The sequence below is a fragment of the Lepidochelys kempii genome, chromosome 6, assembly GCF_965140285.1.
Source record: "Lepidochelys kempii isolate rLepKem1 chromosome 6, rLepKem1.hap1, whole genome shotgun sequence".
Taxonomy (NCBI): Eukaryota; Metazoa; Chordata; order Testudines; family Cheloniidae; genus Lepidochelys; species Lepidochelys kempii.
This window is the reverse complement of record NC_136385.1, coordinates 100,373,955-100,392,387: the sequence shown is the minus strand read 5'-3', so window position 1 is coordinate 100,392,387 and position 18,433 is coordinate 100,373,955. Positions and strand designations below refer to the sequence as shown.

Below are 18,433 nucleotides of genomic sequence, written 5' to 3'. Positions count from 1 at the left end.
GGGGAGCGGGGCCTCAGAGAAGGGGTAGGGCAAGGGTGTTCGGTTTTGTGCGATTAGAAAGTTGGCAACCCTATTTCCATGGTTAACTCTACTCTCTGTTTCAGCGGTTTTAAGGCCAGAAGGGACCATGTTAATCATCCTGTCTGATCTCCTGTATAACACAGGTCCGTTAAAAATGTACAATTTATTTCCAGTCTGAATTTATCTAGATTCAGCATCCAGTCATTGGATTTTCTTATGCCTTTGTCTGCTAAAGTAAAGAGCACTTTATTATCAGAATCTTTTCCCTGGGTACACATTTATATACATCATGATAGACTCCCTCTTAACCTTATCTTGCACAAATCAAACAGACTGGGCTTAATCTCTTACTGTAAGGCAGATTCTCCAGGCCGCAAATCATTCTCAAAGCTCTTTTCTGCATTATTTCCAAATAGTGGAACCAGAATGGGACACAGTACGAGACATGATATTCCAGTAATGGTCTCATTAATGCCATATGCACTGGTAAATAACACATCCCTACGTCTATTTGATATCCCCTGTTTACCTATCCAAAGATTTAATATGCTTCCTTAGCCACCACAGTGCACTAGTAAATCATGTACAGATGATAATCTAAAATGATCCCTACATTCTTTCTTGAATGTCTGATTTCCAAAATACAGTACGTCCCCCCCACCCCATGTCTGACCCACATTCTTTGTTCCAAGATGTATATATGACCTTTCATTTGGCTGTATTAAAACACAAATTTGTTCAAGTGAGCCCAGTTTACCATGCAATCCAGATCACTCTGTATAACTTGCCTGTCCCCACAATTATTATTTGCCATTCCACCACTTATTATGCCACCTGAAAACTTTACCAGAAATGATTTTATATTTCCTTCCACAACATGGATAAAGATACTGAATGGCACTAGGCCAAGAACAGATGCTAGTGGGATCCCTCCAGAGACACCCTCGCTGGATGATTCCCATCTACAATTACATTTTGAAATCTAAAGTTGCATTAGCACAGATTATCAAATTATTTTTACGAGCTTCATCATGATTTAAGTCATTTTCTTAAAATTTAGTGATTTAAATCCCCCTTCCTGCCATTGAACCTTCTGACACTTATTCTTTCCTATAACTGCACATTTAGGTCTTTGTTCCTTCGATATGATGGAATTTTTTGAATTGGTTTCTGCAGTGCTCCAAAGTGGTCATTATAGCACAGTGCTTCATGGAATACTTCTGACAAGGAACAGGAGCAGGCATATAGACTTGTATACACTCTCCCCATAGACTGTAGGCTAATCCTAGCCATGTGCTAACTGAATGGCTGATACGGCCCTGTACTTTATGGGAGTGGGAAGGGGAGCAGTGCATCTTTGTTAGTGTTCATCTTGGCAAGTACAGCCACCTTCATTGATTCCCTCCACAACCTTGAAAGATAAATATGGACCCCAGGTCTTCTCCATCCCCCTGATCCATCATCATCTACCAGCTGTTGAAATCCTTTCCTTCTACCTCCTATATGAAAGAGAGATTACAGAATTCTAACAGACCAATCCAACCTCTTCTCAAGTATCTTGCACAGGACCTCACAAACCTAGGGCTGAGCCTTCACATTCCCAATCCCAAGGTCTTCAATAGGACTACTTGAGTGAATAAAGTGGAAAGAATTTGTCCCGGAATCTGTTTTTGAGAAGGAATGCTGAAGGGACAGAGTAACGTGTATCTGACTACTACAATAATTAAGGGTCGGTCAGCATTTCAAACTCAGGCCCTATAATAGGATTTATAAATTGTCCACAAAAATTTGTATTGTCCTGAAACTTAGGCCATGTCTACACTTACAAGTTTACAGTGGCACTCAGTACAGCTGTGCCGCTGTAAGAGCACTCGTGTAGCTGCATATGCTGAGGGGAGAGAGTTCTCCAGTTGACAAAATAAAACCAGCTCAATGAGTTGCAGTAGCTATGTAGGCATGAGACGCTCTCCCACTGACATAGTGCAGTGCACAAGAGCGCTTATGCTAGCGAAATTTATGTCACCAAGAGGGGATGTTTTTTCACACCCCTGAGAGACAAAAGTTTTGCTAACATAAGTGGTAGTGTAGACATGGCCTTAATAAGCAAGATGTAAGCCCAGGAGTTTACCACTTCTACTTATACTAGCATGATGATTTCACTTTATCATTTAGAAAAACATGGGACACATGCATAGAAGAAGTCTGCAAGGTTTTGTGGTCTCCTGAGGGATTATTCAACTCCTACATGCCATTTTGTAATCATTCACTTTAAGAGCCAGCCAGATGCAATGACAGCTTTGAAAAAGCTCCATTTCATTTGAAAATTAGGTACTAGGCTTGTTTGTGGCTGTCCTATGGGAAGCAAAGTGAAAAGAGCCTGCACCTACTTTTGAAGCTACAAAAACTGTTTTTAAAATCAAAGGCAAAATTGAGCACATAGTGGTCTTATCTATGATTTTTTTTGTTTATGCAAACTGAATACAAGCATCCTGGACCAAATTCTGGTCTCAGTGAAGTCAGTGACAAAACGCCCATTGACTTTGATGTGACAAAGATTTGATCATTAATCTGACTTTAATGCAGTTAACTTTATAATTTAATATGAGATGAGCGGTGTTTGCCGGATGAGAGTTCTTGTAATTTCCTAGACTTTTTGAACAAAACATATTCAATACCAAAAAAATTCAATAATATGCATTTAAAATGAAATTCCAATTTTGCTGTGTTTGAATTTTGCATGTAATCAACTACAGTGGATGTAAAACTGGAATGTTATGAAAGTGATGTGCTTCCTACAACAGATATCAGTGTCTGCCATATGTACCATGGTAACGCTATGTAGTCCATTAACTAGACAGGTACTATTAATAGGCATGCTGAATTACATGCAGGAAGCTCTTCTTTACATCTACTACTAATGCCCAACAGTGTGCTAGTTCTCTCAGTGCTCCAAGACAAATAACCTACTAACACATTGCATAAACAATGTAAAATGAACAAACTGAAAGATATTTATGTTTTACAGTTAAAAAAAAATCCCAAACAAAAAGCAAAATAACACTAACTGATTGATTGATTGATTAGAAAGTAATATGATGAATGAAATAACCTTGTGTTAAACCAGAGGTGGGCAAACTATGGCCCGCGGGACCCTCCTGCCTGGCCCCTGAGCTCTGGCCCCCCTCCCACTTGTCCCCCTCCCCCGCAGCCTCAGCTCACTGTGCAGCCGGCGCAAGGCTCTGGGCGGCAGGGCTGTGAGCTCCTGGGCAGCGCAGCTGCAGAGCCCGGCCTGACCCAGTGCTCTGTGCTGCGTGGCGCAGCCGTCTGTTGTGATGCCACTGCGCCGCCAGCCACCGGTGCTCCAGGCAGCACAGCAAGGGGCAGGGAGCAGGAGGCGTTGGACAGAGGACAGGGGAGTTCGGAGGGTGGTCAGGGGCCGGGGGTGTGGATAGGGGTTGAGGCGGTCAGAGGGTGGGGAACATGGGGGTTGAATGGCGGCAGGGATCCTGGTGGAGGGGGACCGTCAGGAATGAGAGGAGAGATTGGATGGGGCGGCAGGGGGCAGTCAGGGTGGGGGTTCCGGGCACGGTCAGGGGACAGGGAGAAGGGGTGGTTGGATGGGGCGGCAGGGGGCAGTTAGGGATGGAGGTTCCAGGGGTGGTCAGGGGACAGAGAGCAGGGGATGTGTGTGGATGGAGCAGGGGTCCCAGGGGGCCATCAGGGAACGGGGGGGTTGGATGGGGCAGGACTCCTGGGGGCGCTGTTAGGGGGTGAGAAGCAGGGGGAGTCTGATAGGGGGTGGGTGCTGGGCCACGCCTGGCTGTTTGGGGAAGCACAGCCTCCCCTAACCAGCCTGCCATACAGTTTCAGAAACCTGATGCGGCCCTCAGGCCAAAAAGTTTGCCCGCCCCTGTGTTAAACTGACTCAAACAAAAGGACACCAAAAGAGTCTTTTTTATATGAAATCAGCAAATCTTGAAAAAATTCATTACAATTTTTTTCCTAATTAAAAGCTTTAGTTCGCTGACTGGGGAAGTTGTAAATTCCTGTAAATTCCTTTGGAATTTTGAAAATCCCCTTCCTGTTTGCTCAATGACGCATGCAGAGGTCTCAGCGCCTTTTTCCAGGTGACCATGCCTGCTCCATGCACCAGGTGATCCCCCGCTTGCAGCAATGCTAAGCTGCTGGACCTCATCAGCATTTGGGGAGAGGAGGCTGTCCAGTCCCAGCTGTGCTCCAGCTGTAGGAATTTTGATACCTACAGACAGATTTCACAATGTATGACAGAAAGGGGCCAAGACCAGGACACGCTGCAGTGCAGGGTCAAAGTGAAGGAGCTCCGGAACGCCTACCACAAGGCGTGGGAGGCAAACTGCCGCTCCAGTGCTGCGCCCATGAGCTGCCGGTTCTACAAAGAGCTGGATGCGATATGTGGTGGCGACCCCACCTCCACTGCAAAGGCCACTGTGGATACTTCGGTGGCTCGCATGCCAGTTGAGAGTGGACCGAGCCAGGAAGAGGAAATCTTGGAAGAGGATGTGGAGGAGGAGGGGGACCCAGAGGCAGAGGATGACTTGGAGGTCAGAGATGCATGCAGCCAGGAGCTCTTCTCTACCCCGGAGGAGGCTAGCCAGTCACAGCTGTCGGAGCTTGGCGAAGCACAAACAGGAGAGGAGGCCCCTGGTAAGTGGCTTTGACTTTGGGAATCGCTGAAGGGAGTTGTTGGGGGCAGGACGGTTGCAGAAAGCAGGCTTGAGTCTGTATGATGCATGTACAACCACATGCCTAGTCTGAGAGGTGGAAGAGGGTGCTGATTGACTCCCTCACTTCATGGGAATCTGCCTCAGAGATCTCCTCAAAACTCTCATGGAGATACTGGGCAATCTGCTGCCACAGGTTCTTTGGCAGAGCTGCCTCGTTTCTTGCCCCATGAAGGGTAACGCTCCCGCACCACTCTGCTGTCACTGAGGGGTGGGGGGCTGGACACCATTGCTGCACAGAGGCAAGCTGCATAAGGGCTAGGGCGGAAGGTGTAGTCTTGGAAAAGACCTTCCCTTGTCCCTGCTCACCCTCAGCAGCGAGATTTCTTCCATAATGAACACAGCCAGTGGAAAATGTGGGGACAGGAATGATTATAAGCCCCCCCCTACAGTGCTGGCTCTCCCCAAGAGCCACATGCCAAGTATACAGTACAGTCCTGGAACACTGATTTCCCCTACCCCTGTGGTTACTCACCATTTTTAGGATCTTGTGGCTCATGTGTGCTTGCCTGGGGTCAGCCAGTTAGTGACAAGTATGTGAATAGCGGCTGTGCTTTAAATCACTGAATCAGTGGTGTGTGTGTTGCAAACAATACTGCTTCTTTAAAATGTTACATTTTGGCTTCACAGATATGACCTTTGGAGTCCAGCCTCCCTCTTTGTTATCGCCGGCTGAACGGCTGCGCAGAATTAGAAAGCGGCCACGAAGAACTAAAGAGGACTTCCTGCGTGATGTCATGATGCACTCTGCAGCCAAAAAACAAGAACTGAAGGAATGGTGGGACAGTGAGAAGAGGGACCGAAAGGAGAATATGGCACGCCAGGACGAAGCCCCAGAGCGGCTCTTAAACATTATGGAGTGCCAAGTGGACACGCTCCAGGCACTACGAGCACTGCAAACCAAGCAGCTCTGCACCTGCCCTCCCCGGCAGCCGCTGTCACAAAACTCTTTCCCATGCACCCCCGCAGAGACCACCAATACACTCTTATCAACCTCCTGGCTCCAGCCTGTACCTGCTTCATTCCACTCCTTCCTCGTCACAGTCCAGCGCTGCAGACTCCCAGTAGCCTCTGCACTCAGCACCCATCCCTCTGCAGTTTAGCCCTGCTGAAGTACAGTACCTGCTGCACTGTACTCCAAAGGACAATGCTGCATATGATACCTGGACATACACAAATCTTTAACTGTCCCTGGACCCCCACTCCTCCTGGGACCCTTCCTTCCCCCATTCCCCACAGTGCTGATGTGTTTTTCTGTTTCTCTCTCTTCTCTGGTTGTTGTTTCTTAATAAGAGAATTGTTTGGTTTGAAAGCAATCTTTATTCCAATAATTTAAAGCAAACAGAGCCCTGCAAAGCAACAGGCAATTTTCTTAAACCTTCACAGTGCATCACATGCACCAATCTCAATCATCTCCTAGTATTACAAGCACTGCACTCCAGAGCATAGCAACAAAATATTAGTGCCGTTCATCTTCAAATTGCTGCCTCAAAGCATCCTTATGACCCCGTGCTGCACCCCTCTAATAGCCCTAGTCTCTGGCTGTTCAAATTCTGCCTCCGGGAGCTGAGCCTCAGCGTTCCAGCCGTGAGTGAAGCTTTCACCCTTCCCTTCACAAAAATATTATGGAGCATACAGCATGCAACTATAAGCATAGGAATATTGTCATCAGCCAGGTCCAGCCTCCCATATAGGCAGCGCTTGTGGGACTTTAAATGGCTACAAGCACACGCAACAGTCATTCTGCACTTGGTCAGCCTTTTGTTGAACCGCTCCTTGCTGCTGTCAAGGTTCCCTGTGTATGGCTTCATAAACCATGGCATTAAGGGGTAGGCAGGATCTCCCAGGATCACAACAGGCATTTCAACTTCCCCTTTGGTGACCTTCTGGTCTGTGAAGAAAGTCCCTGCTTGCAGCTTCCTGAACAGGCCAGTGTTCTGAAAGATGCGTGAGTCATGCACCTTTCCGGACCAGCCTGTGTTAATGTCCGTGAAACGCCCACAGTGATCCACAAGCGCCTGGAGAACCATAGACAAATACCCCTTCCGATTAGTGTACTCGGTGGCTAGGTGGTCTGGTGCCAGAATTGGAATATGTGTGCCATCTATCGCCCCCTCCGCAGTTAGGGCAGCCCATTTGTGCAAAGCCATCCACAATGTCACGCACATTGTCCAGAGTCATGGTCTTTCGGAGCAGGATGTGATTAATGGCCCTGCACTCTTCAGTCAATACACGTTCAACAGTCGACTTTCCAACTCTGAGCTGGTTAGCAACCGATCGGTAGCAGTCTGGAGTAGCCAGCTTTCACAGTGCAATTACCACGCGCTTCTCCAACGACAGGGTAGCTCCCATTCTCATGTCCTTGTGCCGCAGAGCTGGGGCGAGCTCATCACACTGTCCCATAAATGCGGCTTTCCTCATGTGAAAGTTCTGCAGCCACTGCTCATCATCCCAGATATGCATGACGATGTGATCCCACCACTCAGTGCTTGTTTCCCGAGCCCAAAAGTGGCATTCCACTGTGGTCAGCACCTCCATGAATGCCACAAGCAATCTAATGTCACAGCTACTACACATGGCGAGATCAATGTCAAACTCCTCTTGCCTTTGTAGTTTAAGGAATAACTCCACTGCCACTCATGATGTGTTAGAGTGAGCACCATATTGCTCAACAGTGTGGGATGCATTCCTGCAGACCGAAGAGGCAGCGGGCGCAGTACACAAACTGTTGAAAGATGGCGCCAAATGTAGATGGAAGCACAGGGATTGCTGGGATGCGAAGCAATGCATCACGGGGCATTGGGACAGGACCCAGGATGCCTCGGGGCCCCCTCTGCCTTCCTGCAACTCTTAGTGGCAGAAGAGGAAGAGATGCTCTGTGGGATAGCTGCCCAGACTGCACCGCTCTGAATACCGCTGCAAGTGCCGCAAGTGTGAACATGCTATTGCTCAGGCAGCTGAGAGTGTGAACACACAACAGTGGCTTCCTTTCAGTGCTCTCTGAGCGGCGCTGTACCTGCTGGTGCCGTAACTCTACCAATGTAGACATACCCTCAGGAACACAAGCATCAGTAAATCGTAATCATTCTTCTGACTGCTCTACCTCAATGTGTAGGAGCACTAAGGGCTGGTCTACAACGAAAGCTTACATTGGCACAGCTACGTCTCTCATGGATGTGAGAAAGCCATACCTCAGAAACATAGCTATGCTGACCTAACCCCCGACGCAGACAGCGCTAAGTCATCAGGAAGAACCCCTCCCATCACTGTAGCGAGAGTCTATCCTGTAGCATTTTCAGTTTAGGCATAGCCTAATACATTAGCAGCTTCTTTACACTACAGACCCTACAGTGGCACAGCTACGGCACTCAGCTTTGCCACTGTAGCATGTAGTGTAGGCCTGATCTACATTAGAAAATTAGGTCAGCATAACTACGTCACTCAGGAGTGTGAAAAATCCACACCCTTGAGCGACGTAGTTAAGATGATCTAAGTCTCTGTGTAGACAGCACTAGGTCAACGAAAGACATCTTCTGTCAATCCAGCTACTGCTTTTCAAGTCACATCCACACTAGCAAGTTTACAGTGGCACAGCTGTACCAATGCAGCTGTGCTACTGTAAGATCACTCGTGTAGCTGCTGTACGCAGACAGGAGAGAGCTCTCCCGTCGACCTAATTAAACCACCTCCAACGAGTGGCTCCCTCCGACACAGTGCTGTCCACACTGATGCTTCTGTTGGTGTAACTTATGTTGCTCAAAGGGTTTTTATTTTCACATCCCTGAAACATATAAATTATACCGACAAAAGTGCTAGTGTAGTCATAGCCTCAGAGAGATGGATTACCAACACCGACAGAAGAACTCCTCCTGTCAGTGTAGGCAATGTCTATACTGAAGTGCTGAGTGGTGCCGCTGTAGTGTTCTAAGCATAGACAAGCCTGATGATGCCTGCTACAGCAACAGAAAGGTTTTCCCAATCACTTTAATCCACCTCTACCCCCAACCCTCCCCAAGAAGTGGTAGCTAGGTAGACAGAAGATTTCTTCCATCGACCTAGTGGTGTCTGCATCAGGCCTTAGGTTGGCTTAACTATGTTTCCCAGCTGTGTAAATTTTTCACATCCCTGAGCAATGTAGCTAGGTTGACCTAAGTTTTAGGTGTAGACTAGGCCCCATAGTATACACTAGCATGCTAGTGACTGGCACATTACCTGAAGGCCTGACTCAGTGAGGTGCTAAATGTCTGCAATTCAGTAAGAGTAGAGAGTAAAAAGCACTTTACAGGATTCAGTCCTAAATGAGCACTTGCGCTGGTTCTCACTGCATTAACACACCTCCCCTGACTTGAATGTACTCTTAATCCACAGCAGAGTTGAAGCAGCCCAGGCTCACTGCAGTTTAGGAAATGCACATTGTGATAGACCCAGGCCAGTTGGGTTCAGCACAGTCGAGATATACTGGGCACTGGATTAACAGTTTTCTGTTCCCTGACTGACCAGAGCAGGGGCTGGTCCAGGCTAACGAGAACACCTGACTCCAATTAACCTGCAAAGAGTCAGGTGAGGCCATTAAGCTAATGTGACCACCTGACTCTAATTAAGCCCCTCTGATAATATAAAAGGGATCATTCAAGTCAGGCAGAGAGAGAGAGCTAGAGGAGAGGAAGTGTGGTTGAAGGGCTGGTTAATGAAGATACCCTCAAGTCATTGGTAAGGGAAAAGCAGGAGAGCTGTGGGGAAGAATGTAGGGAAATGTAGCAATTCTGGCAGTAAAAGGTTGGCTGCCATCATTAGGGTCCCTGGGTTGGAACCCAGAGAAGAGGGTGGGCCTAGGTTCCCCCCAACCCACCACCACAGAAACACCTCCTGGGAGGGGAAAACAGGCCCCTGTCAGGACAGGAGGCTAAACTGTTTTGGCATGAGGCTGTAGGAGCAACAGAGACTGGGAATTCTCACCAACCTCCATTGCTGGCTTATGATGAAAAGGGCTCAGTAGACTGTATCCCTGGCCCTAGAGAGAGAAGGGCTATGTGGAGGGTTGCAGAGAGCCTCTAAAGCTAGCATAAACCACCTGGAAGCATGGGACCCCCTGGGGACAAGGTTGGAGCTCTGCCACAACAGCTGAATGGGAAATGGGGGGCAATGGTGGATATGGTTTGATAATTTAGGTCCCCAATTCAAAAAGCACTTAAGCGCATGTTTAACTTGGACCGGTCAGTAGTTTATTTTGTTTCCACTAAAAGATATTACCTCACCCACCTTGTCTCCCTAGTAGTGTCTTTGAAATTCAATGAAACTACTCATACTCTAATTTTAGCACAAATTTAGGTGCTTTGCTGCATTGGGATTGGATTACTCACATGATTAAATACACTTGTAAGTGTTTTGCTGAACAGAAGCCTAAGGTAGAGTTGCCCCCAAAATGGAAAACTCTCCTGACTATGTCTAAAGTATGGCTTTATCTTTAAAACATTACTTCTAAGCCTCTGACTGCTTTTTCCCCTTAAACATCACTAATTCATTATTCCACTGCCCTGACTGGCCAATGAACATTTTCAGAAATCAAAATTGCTCCAAAAACTCACAGTCCTAGGATATGATTGTCCTGCTCCAGTTTAAAACCTATTTGTTAGCAAAGTGTTATACAGAGAGATACACAAGCAGCACAAGTGGTCATATTTGAATGTAAATACTCTGAATGCCCTTCCAGCTCATAGTTAGATCAGAGCAGTGTCAGTATCTACACTGATGGAAGGAACTGAAAGGGCTGGTGTTACTTATGAATAAATGAAGTATTTTTGTTTGGTACACTTTGAAGCCCATTCAAATTACAGAAATATAGCAACATCCTTGTGGTAATTAAATGATTTCTGTGTTGCCGTAACAGAGTAATGGCACACTTGTGTGTCATTGATAAGCAATAAGCCTACCATTTTATTTCTGCTCAGAAATGTGCCCAGCAAAGGCCGTGGAAGATAAAGAACCTAATGTAGACTACTAGCTTTAAATTATTTTTATTTGGATGATTATATTCCTTATACGGCCATAAATAACACGAATCTGTGACTAACCTAACCGGCTTCTGGGATCAGTACAGTAAATGTTGGGTTTAATTCTGTACCTGGAATTTTAAAAAGTGAACCATGTTCTTTTCAAATTAATCCTGGGGGGAAAAAGAACCAACTACCCTATATTTCAACCCTATTTTACATTTTTATAGGGCAAGAAGCCATACCCTTGTTTGAACTGTGCCAAGACATTCCATCATATTGTCCTGAAGAATTCCACACCACTAAATAATATAACATAACCTAAGGCAATATCCTAAAGCTTGATCTCTACCCAAAATTCCCATTGACGTGAACAGAAGTCCCATTTGATATATGGAATAAGTGTAAAATTGTATAGAAAATAGAAGGGTCTAATTGTTCCATGCTTGTAACATATCTTAAACTCACACTAGCGGGAGTAACTCATGCAAATACCACTGCACAGATGGAAGACTAAATCTTACAGACTACTAGTCTCAGCTGAAGCTCTGGACAACTAGAACCCCACAGAATCCTTATGGGCCCACAGAAAAACTATTTGAGAATCAATCGTAAGAGATGGAGGAGGATTTGGGAAGGAAGTGAGCCTGTAAGTGGATCTTCTTTATACTGAGTGAGTAATCTGCAGGTAAAACATTTTGAGAGTACCTTATAGAGAACGTAATACTAAAAATCTTGGGCACAGATAGTATTTTTCTGCACCAAATTTCATTTTTCTAAGTATTCTTAAAACTCACATTAAAACTGTGGTTTTGATAGCAAAACAATGTCTGCAGAAAAATCATCTTGTCAGTGTCACCATAGATTTGAACTGACACCACTGATATACTGCATGATAATGTAATGTCATCCCTGTTGACTTGAACTTACTTGTATATCACTATGGCACTTCAGCATGGTGCTGAATAGTGTAGTAGCCATGGTTTAGTACTACCCTCATTTTACAATTGTCACAAAAGATGGCTAGGAAATAGCACATGTTGTTGTTTTAGATCTAAAAACATCTTGAGCATTTTAAAAACAGCTAGGGCCTGATCCTGTAAACATAGATGTGTTTAACTTTACTCCTTTTGTTTTGTCCCATATATGCCAATGGGACTATTCTCAGAAGTAAAGTTAACATGTGCGTAAGTGTTTGCAGGATCAGGTCACAAAGGATTAAATCCATGTAAAGAATAATTTTTAAATTTCTAAAGCCTCTTATTTGTAAATTAGAACTTGTCCAAAAACCTCAAAGCCAAGAAAATTGAATCAGAATCCAAGTTATATTTTTATTTCCATCATAAACAATTAATAATACCCTGAGAGTCTGAACACTGAAAACTGTGGTTATTAGTGAGAAACTCAAATCTTTACCATATTAGCACTTTTTAACATTAAAAACACATGTACATTTATTATTATAAAGCAGATCTGCTAAGGCCCTGATCCTGCAAAGACTTATGTGCATACTGAACTTTATGTGCTGATGTAGTCCCTTTGCAGTCAACTTAACTAATCACAGTGCATAAAGTTAAGCGCACACAATGCTTCATTTCATTAGCTGCTTATATGCATTGCAGTCACTAGGGTATCTGTTTTGCAATCTGATCTATGTGGACCTTTGTGCCATTTAAAAAAAATTGGAAAATGTGATTGAAAAGCTAAAAAAATTGACAAAGGGACTCGGGGCAAGTATAGTATTATCTGAAACTACTTTTAACTTCAGTTTTGATACTGAATGGAATTCAAGCTGGCAGACTCCCTTCAACATGCTTCAGCTCCATGAAATCACGTTAGGGTATGGTATGCTGGAGCTCTCTGCCTACGGGGCTGTGCCATGGGATCAGGGTGGAGCAAGGTATACTCGTAGCCTTCTCCCCAGGGGGCTGCCCTCTGGGATTAAGGTGGAGTGGTACATTCTGTGAGCTCTCCTCCAAGGGAGTTGCCCCATGGGATCAGGGCTGAGTGATGCATGCTGACAGCTCTCCCCGTATGGGGCTGCCCCTAGGATTGGATGGACTGATGCATGATGGGAGTTAAGGGAGACAGAGGTACATAGACAAGACTTTCCAAGACACAGAGCAGTCCCACCCACTGTCTGACAGTCTCTGTGCTATTAAAGAGGATGCTAGTCTTGGGAAAGAGAACATCAAACTGAACTGGAGGGCAATAGTCCGTCAGTTGGGACCCTTCTGCAACTGAGGATATCATCTAGCACTGAGTATACCCTTCCAGGGGAGGGGACCCTAGTTATTAGGAAGAGACAAATAATAGTAATGGGGGATTCAATTATTAGAAATATACATAGTTGGGTTTGTGATGACTGGGAGAACCACATGGTGAATTCCCTGCTGGATGTGAAGGTGGCAGATCTCTCAAGACAGCTAGAGAGACTTATGTGCATTGCTGGGGAAAAGCTGGTGACTGTGGTAAATGTAGGTACCAATGACAAAAGGAAAGGAAGGAGACAGATCCTGGAGGCCAAATTTAGGCTGTGAGGTAAGAGATTAAAGTCCAGGACCTCCATATCATTCTCTGAAATGCTTCCAGTTCCACATGCAAGGCCATTCTGACAGGCAGAACTGCAGGTCTCAGCATGTGGATGAGATAATGGTAAAGGGAGGAGCATTTTAGTAACTGGGCAACCTTTTGGTAGGGTGACCAAACATCCCATTTTGGCCAGGAGAGTCCCTTTTTTAAGCCCTATCTCAGCTGTCCCAACTCCTCTCCCCTCCCCCCAAAGGAGGCATTTTGTCCTATTTGCTCTTGCTCACTTGGCAAGAGCAAATAGGACAAATGACCACTTTGGTCAAAAAAGTTGGGTGTGGTGTAGAGGGGGCAAGCGGAGATGGGGTTGGGTAGGGGAAAGCAGAATTCCAGCATGTGGACCCCCTACAGGGTTCCAGCGACTGGGCAACAGCCTGGCACAGGGTGGGGGCAGGGTTCCAGCAACTGGCAACAGCAAGGGTGGGGTCTTGTTTCTTCTTTGAAAGATATGGTCACCCTATCTTTTGGGAAAAGAGGAACCTATACAGGAGGATGGGCTCCACCTAAACCAAAACAGAATCAGACTGCTGGCATGTAAATTTAAAAAGATTGTAAAGAAATTTTTAAACTTAAGGCTGGGGGAAAGCCGACAAGTGTGGAGGACCACATGGTTTGGACAGAGACATCCCTTAGGGAAGGATTTATTTCTGGGGATTCTCTATATCCTAATAAAAAGGAGAGGATAGAAGGTGACAAAGTACAGGTAGGAAAACAGAAAAGAGCATAAACTCTGGCAAGTTAAGTGTAAAAGTATAATTGGGCATGTCATAAATATAAAGGGAAGGGTAAACCCCTTTGAAATCCCTCCTGGCCAGGGGAAAGCTCCTCTCACCTGTAAAGGGTTAAGAAGCTAAAGGTAACCTCGCTGGCACCTGACCAAAATGACCAATGAGGAGACAAGATACTTTCAAAAGCTGGGAGGAGGGAGAGAAACAAAGGGTCCGTGTCTGTCTGTATGCTGCTCTTGCCAGGGACAGAACAGGAATGGAGTCTTAGAACTTTTAGTAAGTAATCTAGCTAGGTATGTGTTAGATTATGATTTCTTTAAATGGCTGAGAAAAGAATTGTGCTGAATAGAATAACTATTTCTGTCTGTGTATCTGTTTTGTAACTTAAGGTTTTGCCTAGAGGGGTTCTCTATGTTTTTGAATCTAATTACCCTGTAAGATATCTACCATCCTGATTTTACAGGGGGAATTTCTTTATTTCTATTTACTTCTATTTTTTTATTAAAAGTCTTCTTGTAAAAAACTGAATGCTTTTTCATTGTTCTCAGATCCAAGGGTTTGGGTCTGTGGTCACCTATGCAAATTGGTGAGGCTTTTTATCCAACATTTCCCAGGAAAGGGGGGGTGCAAGTGTTGGGAGGATTGTTCATTGTTCTTAAGATCCAAGGGTCTGGGTCTGTAGTCACGTAGGCAAATTGGTGAGGCTTTTTACCAAACCTTGTCCAGGAAGTGGGGTGCAGGGTTTTGGGAAGTATTTTGGGGGGAAAGACGCATCCAAACAACTCTTCCCCAGTAACCAGTATTAGTTTGGTGGTGGTAGCGGCCAGTCCAAGGACAACGGGGGGGAATATTTTGTACCTTGGGGAAGTTTTGACCTAAGCTGGTAAAGATAAGCTTAGGAGGTTTTTCATGCAGGTCCCCACATCTGTACCCTAGAGTTCAGAGTGGGGGAGGAACCTTGACAGGGCAGGCCAAAAAAAGAGCAACTAGCAAAAGACACAAACTAACAGCAATTTGTTTAAGTACTTCAGATGCAGGAGGCCTGCCAAAAAAAGTCAGTAGCGCCACTGGATGATTGAGGTGCTAAAGGAGCACTCAAGGAAGACAAGGTTGTTGCAGAAAAGCTAAATGAAATCTCTGCATCAGCTTTTATTGCAGAGGACATGAGGGAGATTCCCACACCTGAGTTATTCTTTTTAGGTGACAAATCTGAGGAGCTGTCCCAGACTGATGAATCCATAGAGGAGGTTTTGCAACAAATTGATAAATTAAACAGTAATAAGTCTCCAAGACCAGATGGCATTCACCCAAGAGTTCTGAAGGAACTCAAATATGAAACTGCAGAACTACTAACTGTGATACATAACCTATCATTTAAATCAGATTCTGTACTAAATGACTCGAGGATAGCTAATGTAATGCCAACTTTTTAAAAAAGGTCCAGAGGCGATCTTGGCAATTACAGACTGGGTAAGTCTAACTTCTGAACCAGATAGTGTTTGAAACTGTAGTAAAGAACAGAATTAACAGACACCTAGATGAACATGATTTGTTGGAGAAGAGTCCACACAGCTTTTGTAAAAGGAAGTCATGCTTCACCAACCTAGTAGAATTATTGGGGGTGGGGGGAACAAACATGTGGACAATGGTGATTGAGTAGATATAGTGTACTTGAACTTTGAGAGAGCTTTTGACAAGATCCCTCACCTAAGATTCTTAAGCAAAGTAAGTTGTCATAGGATAAGAGGCAAGGTCCTCTCATGGATCAGTAGCTGGTTAAAAGACAGGAAGTGAAGGGCAGGAATAAACAGTCAGTTTTCAAAATGCACAGACATAAATAGCAGGGAGATCTGTACTGGGACCAGTGCTGTTCAACATTTGTAAATGATCTGGAAAAAGGGGTAGCAGTGAGGTGGCAAAGTTTGCAGGGAATACAAAACTACTCAAGATAGTGAAGTCCAAAGCAGACTGCGAATAGGTACAAAGGAATGACAAAGGGTGCCTGGGCACCAAAACGGCAGATGAAATTCACTGTTGATAAATGCAAAGCAATGCACATTGGAAAACATAATCCCAGCTATACATACAAAAGGATAGGCTAAATTAGCTGCTACCACGCAAGAAAGAGATCTTGGCATCTTATGGATAGTACTCGAAAACATCTGCTGAATGGGCAGTGGCAACCGCCACTTATGAACATTTTCCCTACCACTTGGTAACAGCAACATAGCTGCTACATAAGAGTAACAGTTGTGACATCACATCCAAGGATGGAGATGGGGGGGTGGCATTTAGAGGCATTGGCGCCAGCGCGCCCCCCCCCAAATAAACAAAACTTCATCTTTCCACTACCCTTCCGATCCTGGACCTTCAGCACAGCTCCAGGGCACACAGTCCCATCCACTTGCCCTGCCTGACAAAGCCTGCATAGAGAAAGCAGATGGGGCTGAGCTCAGGGGCTGGAGTCAACAGGGGGGGTCTGTTCAACAGGGAGCCAGTACTCACAGGGTGCATCTTTCCACTTCCCTCCTGACCCTGGCTCTTCAGTGCAGCTTCAGGGGCACAGCCCTGTCCACTTACCCTGCCTGACAGAGCCTGCGTAGACAGCATGTGTAGGGGACATTTGTCGGGGGGGGGGGAAGGTGAGTTGGGGTCAGGGGAGCAGAAGAAGCGCAGCTGGAAGGTCTCCTCCTTCCTCAGCATCTGGCTTGCAAGAGGTTGGGGGAGCATCAGGGACCCCTGTGCACTGAGCTATCCCCTCTATCTTGGATGCTGGTGGCAGGGTGTGGGTGTGCTGTTTCGCAGTGGCGGATTGGGGGATCCCCCTCTCCAGGGCACTGATCTATCCCCTTCCCCTCCCATGTCCGGTGTCAGTGTAAGGAGCCAGCCCCTCCCACACCCACAGACTGTGCATGGTGCCCTCCCCAGCCATACATCCCTCATCAGGGTAGAACATGAAGTCCGCGGCAGCCGAGCTCACTCATCCATTTTGTTACTGGGGGCTCCCCTGCCAAACCCAGGGTTCCTCTGCCAGACATGGTGTTCCCCACTCCACCCTCCCCGTGCCCCAAAAAAAGTGGCTGCCCCTCCCCTTCCAAAACATCCTTTACTTTTCATAGGCCTTTGGTCAGATGACACTCCCCATAACAGCAACACATGCTTAGGAGCAACATAAAAAAAGGGCACCAATATGTTGCTACTAATGAGTGTTTAATGTAAACTGAAAATATCATAATGTCACTACATAAATCTGTGGTATGCCAACACCTTGAATACTGCATGCAGTGCTGGTCACCCCCACACAAAAAGATAGATTAGAATAGGAAAAGGTAGAGAGAATGGCAACAAAAATGATTAGGGGTATGGAACAGCTTCATCTGAGGAGAGATTATAAAGACTGGGACTGTTCAGCTTGGACAAGAGGCAACTAAAGAGGAGGATATGATAGAGGTATCATAACAATAAAATTATGAATGGTGTGGAGAAACTGAATAAGGAAATGCTATTATTCCCTTCACAAAACACAAGAACCAGGGGTCACCCAATGAAATTAATAGGCAGCAGTTGTTTTTTTTTTAAAAAAAAGGAAGTAAAGCTTCACACAATGCACAATCAACCTGTGGAACTCATTGCCAGGGGATGGTGTGGAGGCCAAAAGTATAACTGGGTTCAAAAAAGAATAAGGCTATGTCTACACTACTGTGGTAAGTCGACATAAATAACGTAGCTGGAGTTGATGTACCTTAGGTCAAGTTACCGCAGGGTCTACACCGTGGGGGGTCAACAGGAGAAACTCTCCCATCGACTCACCTTACTCTTCTCATCGGGGCAGAGTACAGGGGTCGACTGGACAGTGATCTGCTGTCGATTTGGCAGGTCTTCACGAGACCCCCTAAATCGACCGCTGGTGGGTTGATCTCAGAGAGTGGAGCCGGGCTGTAGTGTAGATGTAGCCTTAGAGACATTCATGGAGCCTGTTAGCCCAGATGATCAAGGACAGAACCCCATGCTCTGGGTGTCCCTAAGCCTGTGGCTGCCAGAGGCTGGGACTGAGCGGCAGGGGAGGGATCACTTGGTGATTGCCCTGTTCTCTTCATTCCCTCTGGGGCACCTGGCCCTGGCCTCTGTCAGAAGCCAGGATGCTGGACTCGATGGATCATTGGTGGATCACAGAACGGCCGTTCTTATGGGCCACCCCCTGGGATCAGGCTGGAGCCAGGGGTGCTGAGAGCGCGCCCCCCCCCCCCCACTGGCCTGCCCCCTGAGATCAGGTGGAGCGATGCATGCTGGGAGCTTCCCCCCCGCCACCCTGTCGGAGCGGGCAGAGCAATGGATGCTGGGAGCG

General features: G+C 46.0%; 1 protein-coding gene across 5 annotated transcripts in view; it reads right to left on the bottom strand.

Annotated features, from left to right (window-relative positions):
- SPATA7 (spermatogenesis associated 7) overlaps positions 1-18,433 on the bottom strand; it is a 77,307-nt gene that overhangs the window by 58,593 nt on the left and 281 nt on the right. Inside the window, exon 2 of one of the 5 annotated variants that reach the window (XM_073349369.1) lies at positions 17,899-18,042. The exons of 3 other annotated variants lie outside the window; for them this stretch is intronic. The gene's annotated coding sequence lies outside the window, so the exon portion shown is untranslated. Of the gene's footprint in view, positions 1-17,830; positions 18,043-18,433 lie in introns of those variants that run through there. One more of the 5 variants, XM_073349370.1, reaches the window with a different exon arrangement.